The sequence below is a fragment of the Colletes gigas genome, unplaced genomic scaffold, assembly GCF_013123115.1.
Source record: "Colletes gigas isolate AHSC1104 unplaced genomic scaffold, ASM1312311v1 Colletes_gigas_Sc00013, whole genome shotgun sequence".
Taxonomy (NCBI): domain Eukaryota; kingdom Metazoa; phylum Arthropoda; class Insecta; order Hymenoptera; family Colletidae; genus Colletes; species Colletes gigas.
In genome coordinates, this window is record NW_025106642.1 from 586,978 (window position 1) to 605,890 (window position 18,913).

At 43.9% G+C, this 18,913-nt stretch overlaps 1 protein-coding gene across 1 annotated transcript in view; it reads right to left on the bottom strand.

Annotated features, from left to right (window-relative positions):
• Positions 1 to 18,913, bottom strand: part of LOC122399531 (protein O-mannosyl-transferase TMTC1-like) — a 175,617-nt gene that overhangs the window by 81,705 nt on the left and 74,999 nt on the right. The gene's annotated exons all lie outside the window — the stretch shown is intronic.

Sequence of the window (18,913 nt, forward strand, 5' to 3'; positions counted from 1 at the left end):
ACGGTGTAAAACGAGAAGGCTGCGCCAGAAAGGGGTGGCGAGAGTCAAGAGGCGGCGGCCGGTCGATGGATCTCTTTCAGTGTGCACGCGATGACGGACAAGGCGAGCGAGCGAACGACCGAGCACGTGAGCCAAAGGAACAAACCAATTGAAAGAGAAGAAGAGAAAGCCAAGTTATTGACAGCCCACCACGAATAACCGTGATTCCCCTGGATCGCCTTAAACCAGAGAATCGTATGTGCCAGGATTTTCAAGGATCAGAATCAGAGATTCGTATGGACCGCCGGAACTTGGACCTTTTCCTTTTTGTTTGCTCCCCTTTCGTTTCACTTTCTCGTTCTTTCCTTCCATCCTAGACTGGTAGACGGCGAAGCAGCAGCTGGGCCACGAAAATTTACGGACAACATCCATCACGATGACCGAGCATCCCAAACGAATTAACTACCAGATCTCCGTTACGGATACGGACACGGTTCGAAATGAAAAATTTTACGGCATCCCCGTGTCGAAACTTTTCCCCGTTGCTTCGTTAAATGAGACCAGTTCGAAGAAGTTTAAATCGCGGCAATTTGGAATAGGTTGCTCCGCTTTAAATGGATCTGCGGATTCTCGCCAAAGACGTACGCGCTTATAAGGGTTTCTGAAATCTGACTAATCGCTGATGAACGTAACAGCGTTCGTAGACATTTGTGTTCCTATTGCCTCTGCAAGTTTCTGATTTTAATGGACTTGGCTACTGCCATGGAGAAATCACCTCTGTGTACCTTTATTCGAGAACATGACGAGTACATACATGAAATGGTAATCCTGTTTAATTGCTGCTCGAGTCGCGCGCAATCAAACACAAAGTCTCCGCGGATGAAACCTGCCCGACGACATTTTATTCCATATTTTCGACTTACTTTTGAACCCGAAACGAAACCTCGTATCGCGCGGATATCGTGCATGCACATATATTAGTTTAAATTTGAAAAATTAGTATTTATTAACCTACGAGTCGTATCTTCCCATACGGGCACGTTAATTTCTCATTGACGCGTGACACTGTGATTAACAATGCTGCTCGAGCGCGGGTATGCATATTTCTACGTTCGAAAAATGATTAACGTTTGTCTGGGAAATTTCAAAGTTTCCCGATGCCATTAAATTCCCATCATTATTAACTGTCCCGCGCGGCAATAAATTACGTCACCGTTAATGAAGCAACGCTGCGTATGTACGTCGATCCGCTAATTCCATACGTTGTACACAAGGATGCTGGGGAACAGGACCGATACAGTTGCTGATGTTACAATATTATCAAATTTGAACTGTAATTACGAGCGTTATATACGCCGATGAATATAGGCTTCTATCAGAAAGAAACGGATTATCCCGTTCGATAAAAAATAACTAATTCAACGAGAACAATCAAAGTATTGATTTTACCGACAACTGATAGACATCTCTTGGAAATTTTATAGCAAACAAACGAACGGTACATCGTTTTTTATGGATTGCTGCAACGATTCTTGGCGCGAGATTATAAGGTAAACAAGAAGGTGATATTTCTGGCGATTCCGCATTCCGTTCTTCTTATCTACCCTGTTGGTCGAACAGAAGGAAGTTCAGAGAAAATCGGATGAAGAAGTCGAAAGTGGCCTCTTCGAAGAGCCATAAACGAAGGGTCAACTTAAGATAACGGAGATTACCCTGACCACTTTGGGATAGATTCTTTCGCGCGTCTTCAATGTCCTTCAAATTTATGGCTCGGGATAACGGCCAATTTCGAAAAAAACATCGAGCTACGATTATCCTAACTGACGGCTATAGCTCTTGCTGAAATGGGGAAATGGGATTAAAGTGTCGGCAGTAAAATCAGGGGTACCTTCGAATGATTCATAGTTCTGGCGTAAATATTGAACCAAGAGAGATCTTCTTTGTTTTTAGACGCTCCCGTCTATTATCAAATCGCGAATACTATCTTAAAATACTTTCTAACGTTTTACAAGCCATGTAAATTACGATTGCAATAAAATTATCTTTCGATAATCATCCCTTTCTGGTTCACGTAATCGTGTCTGACCAATGACCGTCCTCTTCCACTGATTATTTTCTTCTCTACTTGGAACATTTCATTTGTCATTTTCACCGACTATACTTTTTATCGCAATAAATTCGTGCTAGTGTTTAAATAAAAAATTTTTGTAAAATTCGTTTGAAACACTGGATGATATCCCAGTGAATCTCTAAGGCACCATTCAAGTCCCTGATCCATTCTAATGTCACGGAATCATAACCTTTGTAAAGTAGCGATACACGATATCCCACGATATCCGAAATGTTCAAAATATCGAAGATCTCCAATTGCGCCGAAAGTGGACAGACTTTAGACGTCGATGCTGGGAGGAGGAGGAGGAGGAGGAGGAGGCGGTTGATACGTTCGTTCGAGTCGACGCCAGTTTGCTCCAGTTTGTACTTAGCTCAACTCCATTACCATCTCACTCGTTCAAGAGTTCTAATTGATTATATGAGGCGGTAGTTTCGTAGGAGTTCGCTCGTTAGTTCGTGGTGGCTCATCCCCTTCTTTCGCCTCTGGTTTCCTCTTCGGCCCGACGGTCGTCGCTTTCTCATAACAGTTCGCATTCCTTTCACTTTTCCGTGTCTTTCCAAAGTCGCGTGGGCGTACAATTAAAAGGAGAACTAGCGACAAGGCTCGTTGCAAACGATTTCTTTAATTGCACGTGATTTCTTTTGCCCCCGGGATATAATTTGAATCTTCGACGTTCGACGAGTTAATTTGTTTTCGATTCTATACCACCGGCCTCGCCCATGAGCCACAAATATTTCTGATTATAGCATTATCGATTCCGTTCTTTACTGTCCCGCTTCGATTCGAAATTTCGCTGCACTCGGTACTTAATTCTGCCATCGGCAGAACGTTACGATGAAAAACTTTCGCACGCTGTAAATCCTGCGCATAAATTTCCCCGGTTCTGCGCAACTGTAATCTGATTCTGATCTCTATACATACCTATATGTCTATATATATACATATAATATACGCTAACCGAGGTTTAGATATGGTTAACCGCGTAATATCAATATACCGCGAATTAATTAATTCGGTCGTATTGCGTGGCAGATCGCTGATAATCGTGCGAAGAAAATTTTGTTGCGCCACGAGCTTCCCGCGTCTTCCCAGGCAACGCCGCGCCATTCCTTTCCCGTTTTCAGTTTCCCAAGACAGGCTATGAGTAATTCACAGTAGGACCGAAGAGAGCGTGTTCCAGCCACAGAACTTGATGCTTAATTTATCCGGTAGCCTGACGGCCCGGATAAACTCGTCGTTCCAGGAGCCCGTGTCCCTCGCGACTGAGATCCAAGCCAGCCCTCGCAAACCGTGGGGGCTCTCTTTCGTCGCTGCTATACACCGATACGGTAACGACGTCGTAACCGCGGAACGGCGTCCGCTCGCACTCGTGTCTCTGCCTACCCATAAATGAGACACACTTCGCGCGGGGAGACATTAACATGAGGTATACGAGTATCAAGAGGGATATCTCCAACGACAGACGCGAAACTGCGATTACCTTATCATAGGACACCGCCATTAATAACGAACGTTCGGTAAACCAAGAGAAAAATGAGCACCCTTTTAACGTTCCACCCTCGTACGACGACGAAGGTGTATCGTCCCTTTATTACGCGATGCAGCGTACATAACTGATAAGAAGGGATCTCCCTTTCACGCCGTTATCAGGGCCAAGTGTACACGTTTCGAATCTTCTTCCCGTCGACCGAATGGGTCAGATCTTCGATACGGTCGCAATTTTCGTCAAAGCTCTTTTCAAAACGGTTTATCGACGCGTTGAAATTATTAAATTTATGAATTAAAAGAGCGACGAGGGGGTAGAAAAGTTAGGTTAGGAAAACCGTTTGATCGGCGGGAAAACATTTGACCGAATAACAAGGGATGGTAGATTGCACGGGAATGGTTGGAGATTCGCGAGTCGTCGCGTGATTCGCAGGGACGCGTTGCAGTGGCGACAATCCGCTCCTTTAATATTATAGCGGCCTTTATTAAAGCTTCATCTTCTTACAAGCTGGCAGCGACATTCTCGGCGGTATCCCTGGCAACGGTGTCGTTAACTTCCCACGAATTTCGTCCGCGGTACGGGGACCGAAAAGACGAAGGAGTGGCTGAGAATACCGTGGCCAATAATCCTTGGTGCTACAACAGGCTTAATAAGAACGTTAAGGCGTTTATAACGCCGCGGTTTGGAACGTGACAATATCGTCTACTTTCGTCTCTACTTTAGCCCCATTCCGTTCTACATTGTGACAACGGGGCTGTTAACCCCGTTTGAATTCCACGACAGTAGCTTGGGTCTGCCAGCCGAGGAACGGTAATGGAATGGAAATTTTAAAAGAGAAAACCGTACCGCGGCGCCTCCCTTCTCGTCTGTTTCCCTCTCTTCTTAATTACGAACTCTCCAACCTTTGGCTAATTTTCACCGCTCGATGATACGTTTTCAACGTTTCGCTTGTGTTACTTTTTCTTTTTTTTTTTAACGGAAATTCATTCATTTCGAAATTATTTTCCTACTCTGTTCTATCTATATTGTGTTATACATATAGCTAAATAAGAGGTTTAAAAAAGTTTAAATGGGGATAAATTATTTGACCCCTCTGGCAATCTAGGAAGCGTCGATAAAATCGTTGGGAAATACATCGTGTGTATTGTAGTGCTATTCCGAAATGTAAAATCCTCGCTCGATTTTATCCAGGAGACGTTTTATCGTATTCAACTAACCTGTCCTCCTACGCTCGTTTCCCGAACAGGATTCGAGCGATCCCATTTTCGTGACGAGCATAAATCTTCCGAGGAGAATATTATTATCGAGAAAAATGCCAAGCTTTAAGAGGCATTACGCCTCTTGGACCGATTCCGTTCCACGATGTCTTCCTACGTGTGTGTAGCTTGCCAGCTGGAAACGATCGCGCGTCGCGTTTAGGCTAATCGAACGGATGCGGATATCTCCGCGTGGCAGCGGGGCTGGCGTTAATAATCGGTTCATTAAAGGAGACAACGCGTCGGTTGTTCGCCAAACGCTCGTTAAAACCGAATCAACACGGTCCCTTTGTTCTCCTCGGAGGTCCGTCGCGCGACCAAAGGCAATATCCTTTAAAGAAACGTTCAACCGCTCGTACAGGAGCACAAGGATGACCGCCATTGAGCCGGCTATCACAAGTCTTTTCTCTATTTGTCTCCAATTACTGTCCAAGCTTTCCGCGGACCTCCTTAAAGCAAGCCCGAGAGAGAACTGCGGTCAGTGGCTCGGTTGGCTAGCCAACTTTTATGGAACAAAACGTCGATGCCTGGAATGTCTCTCTGTCGGCTGTAATGCTCTGTCGTAACATGGTTCTTTTGGGACTTGGTGATTTTACTCGTTAATATTTCACTGGATTTACGCTGTAGTCGACAATGGAACTTATACATATATAGTATTAAATTATTTTAATTCGGTAATTGTATAAAAACTATAAAAAGAGTAATCCGTTCTCTGGTCGAACATTCACGACTTTTCGACACAGTGGTGAATCAGGTATATAATATCGAAGAATATATTATAAAAGTAGAACAGCCACGCAGTTCGAGATACGCGCGTATACCTGCTAGGATATTATAATAGTTAAATGTACAGATAGATCGGCTGTTTGTGATACTTTGAAAACAAAGTTTGCCGGTTGCATTGCGAAATGCTTCGAAAAGGAGGTCGTCGAACGATGACGATAGAAACGAAGAAAGAACGCAGCAGCGAGAAAAAGGCAGCGGACGGCAAAGCTCTTTTCCCAAGTGGAGTTGGGAAGCCTCTTTTCTTGCAACTTGCATAAAACCATTTTCCAACCCAAGTCAAGACGGGATTCTATGAAGTTTCTTTCCGCGGGCAACTAATGCGTCGTTTCAAACACTCGGTGTGGCCTGTCGGTGTTTCAAGTTACACCGCGTGGCCAGTAGAGAGGAATATCTCGGATACGTAGTGGGAATTTTTTGCTTTTGTCGAAACTGAAAGAACTAGGCGAGAGAAGGGGGGGGGGTGCGCTAAAGGTGCACCGTGTATCGATATACTTTGAAACTAGATTTTAATAACGGGGTTACAGCTGCGCGCCTCCTGTATCGTTTCGCCGTACAATCGTGCAACCGAATCCTCCTGTACTAACCCATACCAACAAGTTACAGAAAATAAATAATTAAATCTGCGGAAACAGCTTAGGAACTTTCCGGAGTAGTTTCGGAGTTGTTACGTTAACGCGAGATTATTAAAAAACTAGAAACTCGTGGAAGAGTTGACACTTGGAACAGGAGAGTTAAAGGTTCAAATAAATATGGTGCTATGGAGCGCTTTCGACGACTCGACCCACTTATGTTTCCACGAACTTGCCATTCCGATGGGTTCCTTTTACGTACCGTCTTGACGTTACTTTCATAGTATTCGCGATCTATCGACTAGTGCTCTGGATGTAGTACTAACGAATAACGAATCAATATTCAACATTGTCACACTGCAAACAGAATAGTTATGCAAAAATTTCGAGTTGTTTTTACTACCGAAAAAGAAGTTTTTTACCTTAGCTGTGTTAGCTTAATTTATAAGTTATGGGGAAACAATTACCTCGCATTAATTAGAAATTGTTATCTGCGTTCGAAAATACAGGGTAACAACTCGGCCATTTACATACCGTCGTGATAACGGCTGAGTTACGCCGACTAATGCCCTCGAGTTGCTCCAGATAGTCAGCAATACCCTTTGACCCGAACCCCATCGGGGTGGCCCGGGATAAGAAGAATTTTAAGGGCGATATCGCGCAGACAGAACGAAAAGAACCGTAACGATCGAGCATGCGCCCCGGCAACGTTGTGGGTTCGCTTTGATAGTTTTCACAGAAATTGAAGGCTTTCATTACGGCCGAGTAACGGCAATCGAACCATTCGATCGAAATCTTAAGTTCGCCGATGGTATTGCTTTTGCGGCGTTTCAATGGGAAGCCGAAATTTAGAGCATGGGAATTTCATGGCTGCGCGAGGAGTTCTCCGCGTTTACGGAACAAATCTTTCGCCGTTTTATTGCCGGCTGCGCGAACAGGGAACTTTCGAATTGAAAATCCAAGGTTCGTTCAACGACGTTAAATAGTCGTGGAATAAAATATGAAATCGTGCAAGATCCAAGGTAATTCGAGTCACCGAGCCGAAAAGCAACGTTCGCGATTATCGGTCATACGCGAGGAAGAAACAACTAACTAACGACGAAGATACGCGACTGTTGCAGCGGTGGTTCGCAAATAGCTGGTGCTAATTTGAATCAGGATAATTCCAAACATTTTCGCGTCAGTTGCCAGCTCGTAACGAGCGCAGAAGGGCGGTTTAAACTGTAGCCATTCGGGAAATACCGAGTTTGTCCAAACTGTCGTTACGGATGAGTTGCCGGGCTCCCGGTGGCAAAAAATGCATTCCCGTCGTTCTCGTGCCACCGGGATTAGTGGAGTCGCGTCTCGCGGTCATCTTCCGGTCGCGTAAATCTCACATTTTTACCGGTAACGAGCGGAATCGGTAGGTTCGCGACGAAGAATGCCCCGCGCGATGTCGACCGAACGGCCAGTTGGCCAAAACCACACCGAACCAAAATTCATTTCTACCATGACAAATAACGGGTGTCTCGCGAACCGTGGACAACCGGCCATTCTACACGCCACCGTGAATCGAAAGGAAAGAACGAAATTTTTTTTTTTCGTCCATGAGTTCGTTTTCGAGAAAATCGAGTTTGAACATTTACGCGCCCTTGTTTTCGCTTCTACTCGTAATTGTACGTATAACAGTGGACCTATGGAGACGGTTCGGCCAAGCAATTAATATTTGTCTCTGATATTTAGATATTTATTATAACATGCAGGAGAAAACTGATTAAAAATTAAATATTTTTAGATACCGAGTTGTGTGCAAATGTTTTTGGACAAGTATTTTTCTAATTATTTTACACAGAGAATATCCTCCCGTGAAATATAAAGTTTCGCGTTTCTGTGCCCTGTAATTCATTTTACTCCACTCTACCTCATTAAATTTGTATTCTCTCTGTTGTATCAAAACTATTCTACGTTTTCTCCCTTTAAAACTATGCTAGAAACGCTACTCTCCGGAAATTACTTTTATATAAACGCAAAAGTACGACAGATATTATTTAATAAATATTTCTCTCTGTGTAGCTCTCCCCGAAAATTGGTAAATTATTTTTCTAACGGTTTTTAACGAATGACTTCTGGGTTCGGTGTGCCAAGGCAGGAAATAGAAAGATAGGCACTCGAGCCGAGACTGACGAACAGCTGATGCCTCCCTGCTTCCGGTTGTTGTTAAAAGGGTTCACTGAATTCGCAGCTTCTGTTCCGCGAATTAGCTGTTACGTTTCTGCTAGAGTCGGTCGGGTAATTTCGATAATTATTTCTCGAAAAAGCTTCGGAATCCTAACGAAAATGGTTGAACGCGATAAAACTTTGGTCGGACAGAGCGAAACATGGAGCGAAACGTAAAGTGAAATGGAACGCTAGACACTAGAAAATTCAGGAATAGAGTTAATTTGAAATTGGTCATCCAGTTGAAGTAACTTTATTTAAAGAGCGCAGGCCGTTCGCCAGTGGGTTACTCGAGGAAATTCCTTCAGGGAACAGGGCATCGTCTGATGTTCCGATGTCAGTTCAAAGGGAGGGACGTCGGCGGAGTAGAGGGAAGAAGAAAGTTTCGTCCACGCGAAACGAGGTTACCTTCTTCGCTTTGAATCGACATCGCGCGCGAATCGTGCACGGATCACGTCGACGGTCTTGAATTCCGGCAACATGAATATTTATCAGTAAGAAGGAAATGCTTCTTGATCAGTTACCCATGCATCCACAGTCGCGTGTCGCGAAAGTACACGTCAAGTAAATTATCGTTCCTCGTAGGAAGAGGGGCGCGGCAAAACTAGAAATCCATATTGGGAATATTTGTTACGGGATACAATATAGGTTCGAGAAGCTTAACTTTACCCTCAAGATATAGGAACGCCGTAATTTTTAACTCGCTTGTCCCGTCTCGAACGAAAGTGCATAGATCGCACGCAGGGTACGGGAAATTTTTTCTGCTCAACGGAGAACCGCCATTGTCTGGCATTTTCTAGCGATCTGACCATCGCGGTACGGGGAACAAACGGCCGTGGGATTCGACGTGTAAACGATATCACCGCCTGTCCATTGTGCCCGACCGATAATTCTTTCCGCCTCGTCGCCGAGAAGCCGAGAAACTTTCGGCTTCCGGTCCCCCGGCTTCTTCCTCCATAAATCAGAGATAAATCACTTTTAAACTCGCGCTGTTAACTCCAGGTCGTCGCCGACTTGGCCGACCACCGTCGCTGATCCCCTCGGGGGAACCATTGTCGGAATCGATGACCCGCGAGATAATGAATATGTCTCCTGGAACTCCTTAACCTCCTACCAGGACTGGACCACCAAGCTCGTTCTTAATTAACATAATACGATAATGTTAATTACAGGGCATTTGGGTCACCGATGACGCGACGTTTTGCGATTAGTCATTAATAATGCACGTTAAAGGAAGTTTCGATCGAGCTTGTTGTACCGTTGCCCGCCCCCAAGCACCCCGGACCTTCCATCGATCTCCAAACGAATAGCAAGAGGTCGAGTTTCACGGAAACGTGAAATTGTTGGCAAAGTGGGTCGTTTGATCCTTCAATTATAGTTCCGCTGCGACATGCCGTTCGTTCAAATAACGAACCTCTCCGTTTTACGTATTGTGCGATCGGAAGTCGAGAAGAGTGCAAACCTAACTTTAAAATAATTTTAGTCGTCTCTATTTCACTCGGAAGTGAGTCTACTTTTTCCCCAAAGTCTGCCAACCCGATAGTTTTCATTAAATTAATCACCTCATCGTGTAATGTGCAAACCAATTTAGCCAATATTATACGCTCGATACTTGACCTCTATATGGGTCATTCCACGCGAAATCGATCACTTTTTGCGCCCGATAACAGGGGTATTGGTGAAACAGAAATATTTCACGTCAAATTAGGACAAATTAAAGTTGGAATGTTTATCCTCGATACTACTGATCTTATAAGGTTGTTATTTCCATCGATTTTCTGCTAGAAGAAATTCTCCGAACAAGCTACAGAGATAGATTTAAAACGTAAATTGATGCAAGAGGCGAGGCAGTACTGTATTCTGTTCGATCAAGATACAAATTATCGTGCAACAAGGATTTAAACTTTCTTAAGTATCGCGTAAGATGAAGAAGAATCGTTGTTCGAATTTATTCCCGGGTTTTATTACGTGCACGGTTTACTGGCCTATATCCTCGGAGCAATTACTTTTTCCAGCAATTAAACAAAGGGACACACGAGCGTCCGCAGCGGAAGATTGCGAGCAATCTCACGAGCGACACCATCAACCAGAAAATCTTCTGATTCGCGATTGCACCGGGACGATAGAATTTTTACGATCGCGTCCCACATTGTTGTTGATCGTCGCACGCAACGACAGGATGCGTGCGCGTTTCTGCGACACGATGATTCCCCATCACGACCGCTTCGGTACAACCCCCGTTCGAACCACCGGGGAGATAAAAAGCTCATTTTCGGAGATATACCGGTCGTTTTATCGAAAATTTCCTCGCTATTTGCACGCCACGTCCGGGACTTGCCCTGATAGCCATCTGTCATTAGCTAATATCTGTCTTCTTCCGCCCATTTGGGAAATACTTGTACGCAAATTGCGAATTAATAAGCATCAAGATTCCACCAGCGGCTTTTTCTATTTTATCGGCAATGCGTTATAACCAAGTTTAAACGCGATAACGTTTCCACCATTTATAATAAAAACTAGCACTATTTTATTCCATCTGCATGCATTAGAGGAATACAGCCATTGCTGGAATCTTGATCCTTATTAATTTATAATTAACCGCGGACGTTTCGTCATCAAACGTACCGTCGATGAACTGGGAATTCCCATTATAGCACATTTCGAGAGTTAATTACGCCGTTTATACATTTGTCCCGATTTGAAATTAAGATTGACATAATAACTGGGGCAATTTGTACGCGTTTAAATAATGAAAATGAAATTATTATGTCTATAAATGAACTTTCGACTTTATCGCGTTCTTTGCAGTGCAGGGAAATTATCGAACTTTATTTCGTATCAGCCAGGGTTGCGTTAATTCCACTTTTTCGCCGATTACTTATTAAACGTGATAATCTTCCCACGCTGACCTCCGTGCTTTACCTTACTAATTAAACTCTTCGGAAACAAATTACTTTTTGTAAAGAATTTTTTTTAAAATAAATGATACAATTACTATTTAGACTGTATGTACAATTTAACTTTATAGACTGATTCATGATCGAAATATAAATTATACGTAGAAAATGGCGGATCGTTCGTGGTTAATGTCACATACTGTAACAGTATGGATATGTCTGTCCTTTATCTACCGTTAAGGTGCAGAAGTTAGTATAATAACACAGGCAAAAGAATGGTCTGCGGAAGATTCTAAAAGACATATGGGCAGGATAACCCACGGTTACCCAGAAGTATTCGTAAATTACTTCGTTAATGCGCGTCGACCCGGCAAGTCCTCCGTTAATTCAGCGTCTGAACTTCCCATTACCCTTATCGAGCACTGAAATATCGTGTTAGAAGCTGCCGTTCTCGCGACTATTCGCTAAACAGGAAAAATAACGTAAACCATGCACGGAGAGATACGCATTATGTACGTTTCGTAACAATACGCGACTATCGTGGCAAACCGTTTCTAATGCACAGTAACGGGAAGTCGTTGTCTATTCGACGACTAATAAAGAAGATAACAGTGCATTCTTAAACATTCCTTTCTTATTTCAGTAAAATTTAATAAAAATATTTTAATTAAATTTCCATATCTGCATAAAATTCCAATTGCCACTTTAGGCGGTCCTTCTAAATAAAAAATAACGAACAACCCTTCAGCTCCCATTAATTATACCGTTCCGCTCGTCGAGAAGCATTTTTGGCCCATCGTGAGCATTTCCAAATCAGAGAGACGAAGTACATTATACGCGTACATATCGACGCTCCACTTTAAATTCGACTTCGCTTCGCGCAACCACCCCCAGCAGTCCGTTCGTTCGTTCGTTCGTTCTCCGAACTCGCTAAAAGTTCCTTTTAACCCGTGCAGCCCAGCTTTTACCGGATACACTTCGTCGATGATGCATGGCAGTTCCAGAATTTCTTGTCCGTTCGTCTCGCCGCCCCGAGCGACGAGAGAGGGACGAATGAAAAGAAATAGCTTCGTGATCGACGTTAACCCCCCTTCTTCAACCACGGAACTTCACCATGAAATATATGTATTTTCGACGTCCCCTCGAGCGTCCCAGACACCCACGTCGATGCCTAACAACGATTCTGTCCAACTACACTGGGGATCTTCTCATACGACGAGGTAATATCGCACCACGAATGCTTTGCGTTCTAATTTTACGAAAGAATAATCGATATTAATAAATAGAAAGAACCTTCGTGTCTTTCAGTTTGTCTTCAGCCTCGAATACTTAAGAGGAACGATTTTTATTTCCCGAAATTCTCTCCGAGACACTGTTCGAAAATATAAAAATACTTTGAATAATAACGAAGATTTGATGCTTTTCGTAGAGACTGAGCTAGCAATCTTGGTCAGTCGCGCGCGCGCAGCAGTAAAGCCCTCCAATCTGTTTCAGCAACTTTATTTTCTTCGGGTCTTGAATTCCCCGCGTTTACAATCGTATTGTTCTTTATTCGTTCACTAACTCCAATTTACGACGGTTTTAGCGAGAAAAAGTTCTCGAAACGCTATTCAGGCAATTTCACGCGATATAAAGACGAAAGTTTGAACACATTCCGGGTAGGAAAATTTGCTTCAAAGAAGACGGCGCGTAAAAATTCTTGAGAATCTTGATACTAAAAATCCCACATACCGAACATCAACATCTTCTACGATAACGCAGAACGAATAAAATACTTTGAATTCTTATTCCAGGAAACAATTTTATTAGACGTCCCGTATCGGCGGAAAATGTTCGGAAACATCGTTTCCCTCGAACGTCGAGGTGGCGTTTCCCTCTTAATTTCCATCCACCCTCCGAACGGGTTTCTGGAAGAACGGATTGCGTTCGCGAAAGTAGGCGATTCCTGTGTTTCGACGGGGCCGTAGGATGGTTGCGATTTCACGAATGATTTCACGGGAATGCGTGCAACTCCGACGAAAACCTGGAAAACGTTCCGCGTTCCAGACTCCCGAGCATCCTCCAGGTAAAACGGGAACCTGCTCGCCGCGATTTGCCCGCACCCCGTCTACTCCGTCCCGCATGCAAACATTCCGCATCAACGATTTCACCCTCGCGCATCGCGAAACGAAACACGTATCTTATTTTAATCTACGTACGCGACCCGCGTTCGACTTTGCACCTTCTGCACGGAATTCTTTCAACGGCCGGATCCGACGATTTCGATTTAAACTACGGACACTTTGACGATTTCATGCTGCTTTCATTCCCGCTGTTCGTACTTTCTACTTTCGAACGCAACCACTGCTTTACACGGCAATAATATTTCATGGAAGAATACGAGAAAAAATAACATTGTCTAAAAATGTCGAGCGACGAGATATCACGAGCAAAAATATGACACGCCGCTGAGATGTAGGCGGGGATTAACGAGTTAGGGGTTAATGTACCGTAAACCTCCGTGCATTCACTTTGCAATACATACACGCGTATATTTTGCTATAACAAACAACATTCATCAACGAACCGTGCAGTAAATATACACAATCGTTAGCGAACGTCGAGTAAAAACATTTAAATGCACATTCGTCGGTGAAATTTTCGAGGATAACTACAACAGCATAATTAGAAATTATTGTAATAATTTGTCGCGAGATATTTTTATGTGTAATATTATGTAGTATGGTAACGTTGACTCTGATATTTTTATAATAGTTTGTCATGCAACGACCGGGTTAATGATCGTTGAACAATCGACAGCCGTAATTGATACACGGTTCGCTTAATTACATTTTCGATACTATTAACGAAGCACGTCTCGAAGTCTTTAAAGTCTTAAAATGTTTCGTAACAAACGCTTCGACATTGTCTCTTTTAATTATTCGATTCGAAGCATCAAATGTTTTTAAAAAAGATATTTCGAATCGGATAAATAAAAAAACCCGTACGGTATTTCCTGCAAATATGAACATTGGCAATCCGTAAAACAGCAACAGCGAACGAGAAATTAATATCGTATTATTTCGCTTCAGGTTCCGTTGGAAAAACATTTCCATCGTTGACTGAAAATACGGTGTCTTTTTCGTACAGCGGAAATACGTCGTGTAAGTGGTCGTGCATGTATCGGGGAAAAATCGATGCATCCAATTTCAGGTGCAACTTATAATATCGAAAAGTTGATAGCCAAAAGCAGCGTGAGAAAATCGAGAACGGAGGTGAAATCCAAAGAGGGTCGTAAGATGTGATCGAATATCCGGCGTGTTTCCATTGCAACGTCGAAACGACAAAATGCGAGTCGGACTAAGGAGCACGATAAAGCGTTCGCGAGTTATTTAAAATGCCGACAATTGGAGGAAAAATTTATTAAACGATTCCTCGTCCGAAATTTCAACCGGACCGCGAAACTATGGATAATACCAACGTCAAAGTACTTAAAAAAAATATTAAGACAAAGAAGAATTAACTCTTTTTGATACGGTTCGAGTCACCGGAGCAGAAAACAAGCTAATTCGAAGGCAGCGAATCCTGTAAACGTAAAGAGGCTCGAAGGGAACCTGCCACGATCGATACGACTTTAATAGACAGTGTTTATCGTCAATAGGAAATTTGTGAGGCAGTGTCCTCCTCAAGAGAGGACAGGCGAGCACTCTGTGACAGACGCAAATCAGGGAAGTGCTTTTGGTTACTAAGGTTGCCCGTGGAGCCACGTACATACACGTCTGCCAATTAGGGAAATATTTCGAGTTTCCTTCTAATCTAATTTCTCGTCAGAAACGTAACTAGGAGGCGTGGGCGAACGTAACTCGATTCTTCGGTACCGAAAGGATTGCGCTTCAACAACATTCGCGCCTGAAATTTATGACGGACCAAAGTTTTCGTCTAAACTCAATTCCGCGAATCTATTTAGACATCGCCAAGTGTTTGTGCGTTGACTAGCAAATTTTTTTAAAAGGAAATAAGAACGTCTCTAAAAGGAAAATTGTCTACATTTTCGTTTGATCGTGAATCTTATTATCGGCTGTTGACTGTTCTATCTATACTTTTCTTTAAACAAAGGCTTCGATCTAATCCTACTGCAACGCGTCTCTGGTTATTGCAATATAATGTTGGAACTCTACGACCTGGTGCAGTTACCGGTCGAATTATTAACCAGAGGATCGTAAAACCTTAACTGGCGAATCGTATAGCGTGCACGTAAACTTGAAACGGTGCTCGACAACTTCAAACAGACTTCTACTTCTGCGTCGTTTCATCGCACCTAACCCTCCCTTTCTTGTTAGATTCTTGCCACGTTGTGTACACCACGCTCGTCAATCTAAGCGACACGAAACAACAAGTGGCACGTTCATTTTTCCTAAACCCAGTTATCCACCCACTGTCCCGTACGTACATACGTATATAGGTATAGTTTCATTTTGATCTGGAGGAGGTCGATAAACGCAAAGATTCTTTTTTAAGACAACAATGTATTACCAAGCGGTAATACTCGAAGCAACGGTATTAGAAAGAATTGTATTTTAGTAAAAACTCAACAACAAATGGCGGTATTTCCATCCAGCGTTTCTAATCGATATATCAGAAACGTTAAACTCGTTCGAGATATCATAAATTGCGGGGCAGTTGCGCGAAAAATCACGGAAAAGGGTTGGAAAAGTGAAAAAGTCGAATAAAAGGATGAACGCTGGTTGGTAAAGTCTAAGCAATTTTTCACAGTGTCCGCGGTGTCTCCTGATTTATGGTCGGTTGGGTCTGGTGTGTCTCTAGATTTCGCGTGTAATTTAGCTGTTTCCGGAACTTTCTGAACGCGTTAACTCTCCTCCCCGTTGCTGATCCACGTACGTGTCGGTTCGGAGCCCACGGAACACAGGACGAATATTCCCTGTACCAATAATTTCTACGATTTTTTAAAATTAAACAAATTTCTCAAGTTTCACCTTTGAAGAAAACGTTATTTAAAGCCTTCTACTTGGATGAAAAAACAATGGAAAAATTGGATGTTGGACACGAAAGGTCGGTTCTCGAAGACGACTACCATTGTGCGAGGTAAGCCTCGTTGCGAAACACGTTGTAGCGAGCAGGCGCGAAGAATTCCGTGAAAGGAACAGCCGTTTCCGCGTCGATGCGGCAGAGTAGCTCGTTTCCGGGTACTTTGGCGATCAATTCACGAGGAACGCGAAAGAAAAGCTGACCCACATAACGGACGCGACGGGCGTGATAATCGATCGATCGGTGAAATTCGGGCGTACGTCGCGTCGGTTGTACGGCCAAGTCCGTGAACGGTCGGTGACCCTCTTCACGGTGGGCTCTCGTCCCTCTTCCGAACCGGTTCGCCCTTTGTTCGGCTGGGTTTACACTGAAAACAGCCGCTTCAGTGCCGTTGTACTTAATTAACGCGCTTCCTTTCAACGCTCGTCCGAGGGCTTAATCCGACAGCCAGAAACCGGCCGTGCTTTCACCGCTTGATCATTTCAGCAAACAGCGTCAGCAGGGCGACGTAAACTGATTCGACAAGGAGGACGTGCTCGCGTTCGCGTTTCATCGACAACACCGGGAAATGACGCGCGCCTCGCGACTCGCCAAACTGCCCGAAATTGGCACAAAGAACCGTCCCCGCGCGCGTTCACGATAAATGACTGACTCCATCGTGTCCGCCTATCAAAAGACTCTGTCTTTCTGCCAGCGAACAGGCCTTTTCAGATCGCCCGACGCCGTTCAACTTGATTAACGCGTCGCCAGTACCGTTGCTCGATCGGGGATTCAATCCGGGCAGGGTTTAATGATTTCGGTAAACAACGCCCGCTAGGACAAACAAAGGGATTCAGCGTCTATTGTCGAAGCAGCGGCTGAATAGCAATATGATGAGGGTTGCCGTGCGAATCGGTTCGGTCCGATGACAGCTGCGATTCCGATTGGACGACACAGAAAGCAAAACATCCTCCTCCTCGTTTCATAGCGCGCAACGCTTTCGGCTTTTTCTTACAAAGTCTTGGAACACTATTCGCGAAACAGTAATTGCAACATTTTCTGTAACAAACAATCCTTTAGTTTAACGCTAAACCTATTGCCACTTCGTGTATACCTATTCCTGCCATTTGATGTTTATTCGTAAGATATCCTTCTCTTTTATGTTAAAACATTTTTAAATTTTCATCGGATAGAAGATAAAAGATTCTAGCAAAAACAATTATTTAAGAAAAAGTATTGGTATGTAGTGTAAAAGTAAATGTGAAAATAAACATAGAAGACAGCAGAAATTATAGTAGGCGATATGATCATGAACTATAATGTTTCAAAGAGTTCAAGCCGCGGTGTTCGGGCGCTCAGAATTCAAGAAGATTTCTGACATAAATTATTCACGAAATAAAAAGTAAAGGGTACAACTGTGAGATGACTGTGTAAAAAGGAACCTATAAAAGATATTATTAACCGCAGTATGAGTCTCCATATTTCTTCTTCCCTGATCGACGCTTTCGATCCCCATTTTTCAATGTCAGTTCTTCGTCACGCTGTGATCGTTATCGCGATCTCGGGCATCTTCGATCTAATATCCCGTTTATTACTCGGTTCGCGGCAACGTAGCCGTGAAATCGTCCGCGAACTGCCGAGTGGCTGGGAGAGGTAAAGTTTCTAAATTCGTGCAATAAGACGAGGAGATCGTTTACGAGATAGGCTGATGTCCAGCTTAATGTCGTCGCGAGTTACGCGCGTATATCCGACTTCTTCATCCGCGAACGTAACACGAGCATGACATAGCGGTAACGACACGGGCAACAAGGCCTAGGTGGACACGCAACGCGCGCGATACACGCAATGGCGCGTGCACGCAACCGATGTAACAGGATGCAGTGCGTGACCAACAACCGGCTCAGGCTTGTAATGGGCAGACCTCTCTTCAAGGAATCAATGTCGTGTGTCGGTAGTAATTCTCGCTCGAAACGTTGCATCTTGCACGAATTACCGTCCATCCGAAACACTTGACCGAGAAACGCGACGCTTTGCCACCGTCGTTGCCCAAGTTTCTTCGGTTGGCTGCCCTTCGCCCCACCGGAACGAGCTTTCTTTCGTTTATCGAACGATCTCGAACTTGGTAAAATGCAAATTTTTCCGTCGCCGTTCAAGTTTATTCCTCCGCAGATCATGATCACGGCGAATGTCACGGAAGCGTCGTTTCCGCTATCGATCGATCGTTTATCAGGTAAAACAGTCGTCGGGAAAATCTCGGTGATCGCGTTTCAGGCTGCTAACGATTCGCAGTGCATTTCCTTAACTTTCCTATCCGGTAAGTTCGTGCCCGCGAAACCTAACACAGACGGTGGGGGGGGGGCTGGTATCTGTAAACAGCTGTTATTAAACTTCGCGCGTCCCAGCCTTAACCATCAACCCCGTGGCCCGATCCACTTTAAACCAGAACCCTCTGAAACAGCAGATAACCAACAGCAACGACGAGTACAATGTTACCATTACCCGCTTAGCCGAACCAGGTTAAGTAGACAAACATTATCATTGACGTCCAAGTTCATTGTTCTTGCGTGTCGCGCGCGCACGATGCCACGAGAAGAACAAGAGAGACTTCCTCTCACCGATTGGTCCCT